Here is a 4050-nt window from a genome sequence, read left to right as displayed (position 1 = left end):
AGCATTGAAGGTCCGGGCAAATGCAATTGCCACAAATGAGTAAAACCCATCGAACTTCTACAGGAACGAGAGGAACCTAGATTCCTGCAACATTGCAAGACTATTCCTGTACTCCGCTGTCTGTTCCATCTCTTGTGTGGATCACGGCTCAATCCTTACAGGCACCATGTCTATTCGAATTAACCCACTCTCTGTATCAAGTTCTAAAAAGATATTACAACAAAAAGAAACAAAATGGTGATCGAGCTACACATCCACCTTTATATCAACCATTTCCCGAAAGATCGTGCTTCATTATTAAAATTACACGGATGTGAATGTGAATTGGTGCAAGTATAGGCAGACGATGATGATTGGTAGAGGCGGCGGTTTAGACAATAATTTCACATAATGGTCATGCAAAGTCGGATATGGGTTGAGGCCATTATTATCAGGTGATGAATTTTCCAAGGGAAGGTAAGTATTGAATGTCATGATAATCGTACCGCTCCACATTTACTCCATGATTTCAAATAAGGTGTACTTAGCACTCATTGAAAAGATAAGGTTTCATAACCTTAAATATCCTTATACTTAAACAATTTCTTCCTAATTTAGTAAATGATGAAACAAAGTGTTAATCGTAATATAAACTGAATGTCATGATTTGCAGGTTGTACAATTATTCTGCATGTACAAAGGTTCATGAAACAAAAGATAAACTTCAACACACATTTTTGCACCAGGTGTTCCTGCACTAGAACATGTGTTTTTTTGTATTGGGTGCGCTCAACAGTGAGGATTATTGTATTGAATGTGCCTGCACTGAATGTGCTTGCACCAACCATGCCTGCACTGAGCATGCTTGCACTTAGACATGCTTGCACTGTCCATGCCTGCACCGAATCTGCTTGCACTTGAACACACATTCCTGCACCAGGGATATTTGTAGCGTAATAGGAACCAAAAGAAAATTCCAATAGAATACAATTCATAGACTGGATTAAAATATTTGTTGAATATACAAAGGATATTTTATTCGCCATTCTTTGGTGTTAACATATGCCTTTCGATCTGATTTATGAGTTCACATTAGATCCTGCAATCAACCCATGATGGAAAAAAAAGAAGTGGGAAAAGGGTAAATTTTTAGAATGGGAAGGAAATTACGTCAGGGAATTCAAGAGCAAAACCACCAAGAGGGATAAATTGAAAAAGGGATTTTCGGGAAAAATTTTCAAGGGAAAGAGGGAAATACGAAATCGGATAGGGAAACTTCTTTGAAGAAAGGGATGGTAAAATTTTGGGATAAAAAGAAGAAAATAAGGGGATTTTTTCAAAAATGGGAATAGAAGAAAGGCATAATTTCACCTAATATCTGCCTGCATAGCGCTGATCCATAAAATAAATGCAGCGAGAATTGAGTGTTGTCTGAATAATAATTTCTGTGCTAGCTATCCCAAACTTGGATAAGGGCATGGTTCCTGTACTTGAACCTGCTTCTTCTTGGTGACAGTTAACACATCTAAAGGTCAAGTAACATTCCCATTTTATTAGAACTGATATTCTTGCTAGAAAATTGGTTTTCAGGTTGATCCTTCTGTAATCATGTCAGTAGAACTTATTTTCACAATCACAGGAAAAAAAATCTTTTTCTTTTTCTTTTTAATTGTTTATATATTTTTTTTGAATTTTCCTTAAATTTCATTTCAAGAGAGAATAATTCAGATTACAATAGGTTGGCATAGCCACCTACTAACTGAAGTTCAGACTACCGCTGCACTTGCTACATGAAGTCTTCCTTTGTGATGGGCTGAAAATATACTTTAAGCCTATGCCCATTCACAAGGAAAACTGAATCTCGCCCATCGATGGTTTTGACTTGTACAACCCCATTGTCAAAGAATTGAATCACCCCATACAGTCCCGTCCAACGAGTGTGGAACTTCCCTTTGAAATGTTTAAATCTAGAGTCATAGAGAAGTACCCAGTCACCTGGTTGGAACTGTTTCTTCCTGATAAACTTGTCATGCCACTTCTTGCATTGCTGCTGCACCAAAATATTCTATTGAACAACATCCCTTCGAAATTTATCCAACTCGTTTAGCTGTGATAGACGCTGCTGTTGTGCTTTAGAGAGATCTAGACCCAACTGAACTGTAGTCCGAAAAGTCTTTATATGAAATTCAATTGGCAAAAGGAATTGTTTTCCGTACACCAACTCCTTTGGTGTATGCCCCGTGTTGTTCCTACAAGTGGTTCGATAAGCCCATAAGGCTTCAGGCAAGTGACTAGCCCAATCCTTCCTGTGCATGTTTACAATTTTGGTGAGGATGGATTCGATCACCTTATTTGTGGATTCCACCTGGCCATTTGCTTGTAGGTGGTACGATGTAGATTTCTTGTACCGAATCTTATATTGATTCATGACTTCCTGTACCAAGTTAGAAACAAACTGTGGTCCATTGTCAGAAACAATTTCTCTAGGAACACCAAATCTAGTAAAATTTTCATTAAACAAAAAATCAACAACTTTTTCAGTGGCAAAAGAAACAACTTTAGCCTTTACCCATTTAGTAACAAAATCAGTATAAACCAAGATATGCTTTTTATTTAAAGATGTGGGATTTATGGGTCCTACAAAATCAATAGCTCATTTTCAAAGGGCTTAGTCATGTCTTGAGGACATAAAAGCATTTCATTGGCTTGAACAGGCTGACCAATTCGTTGACAACTATCACAATGCCTAACATATTGTTTGGCATCCTTAAACAAAGAAGGCCAAAAATAGCCAGTGCGTAAAATCTTATATGCAGTTTGTTTTTCAGCAAAGTGGCCATTGCAAGGTTCATCATGGGCAGATTTTAAAATATCAAACATTTGTTCCTCCCTTACACATCTACGAATAACAAAATCTGGTCCAGTGTAAAATAGGTCTCCCTGTATCCAAGAATATGAAGCACTTTTTTGAATAATATTCCACTTTTCATGAGCGAATAAGTGAGGTGGTGTCTTTCTGGTGACTAAATAGTTGCCTATGTCAGCAAACCATGGAGATTTTGCTGACATAGAAAAAAAATGCTCGTTAGGGAAATCATCATCAGCAGGAATTGCTTAATCTGGAAAGATAATAAGCTACAACATTAGACTTTCCTGGTCTATCAATAATTGTAACATTGAATTCCTGTAATAGAAATAACCACCTAGTCACTCTACTTCTAGTTAAAGGCTTATTCATTAAATATCTTATAGTAGAATGATCAATATGCACATAAACTCCATATCCTGTAATGTAATGTCTGAATTTATTAATAGCAAAAATATGGCTAAAAATTCTTTCTTAGTCACTACATAGTTAAATTTGGTAGGTGACAAATTTTTACTGATGTAGTAAATAACATAGGATTGTTTATTATCCTCTTGTCTTAAGGCTATGCCAATGGCAGTGTCTGAAGAATAAGAGGAAATATGAAATGGCAGAGACCAGTTTGGTCCTCTAAAAATGGTGCCTGTACTAATTTTTCCTTCAATGTTTCAAACGACTGTTGGCAAGTTGTGGACCAGGTGAATTCACTATCCTTAGCTAGTAATCGAAAAAGGGGGGTAGAAATCTTTGAAATTTTTTCAATGAATCTCCAGTAATAACCAGCATGTCCCACAAAACCTCTCACTTCCCTTTAAATTTTGGGTGCAAGTAGGCGAATAATGAATTCAATTTTAGTAGGGTCTACCTGAATACCTTTGTCAGAGATCAAATGACCAAGAACCACTCCTTTGCACATTAATCTACATTTTTTATCACTCAAAGAAAGATGGGCCTCTTGGCAATGTAAAAACACTTTTTCTAAATTTTTAAGAGCTTGATCAAATAAGTTACCAAACATAGAAAAATCATCTATATAAATCTCAACACATTCAAGATCAACAAAAATAGCTAGCACAACCCTTTGAAAGGTAGCAGGTGCATTACACAACCCGAAAGGAAGCACTTAGTAGGAAAATGTACCCCAAGGGCATGTAAAGGTGGTTTTGTCTTGATCTGAGGGTGCGATCTAGATTTGGTTATACCCA

This window comes from Pinus tabuliformis, chromosome Q (genome assembly GCF_031772625.1).
Source record: "Pinus tabuliformis cultivar Carrire ecotype Pingquan chromosome Q, CPIR1, whole genome shotgun sequence".
Taxonomy (NCBI): domain Eukaryota; kingdom Viridiplantae; phylum Streptophyta; class Pinopsida; order Pinales; family Pinaceae; genus Pinus; species Pinus tabuliformis.
The sequence above is the reverse complement of the archived record's forward strand: the minus strand, read 5'-3'. Positions refer to the sequence as shown.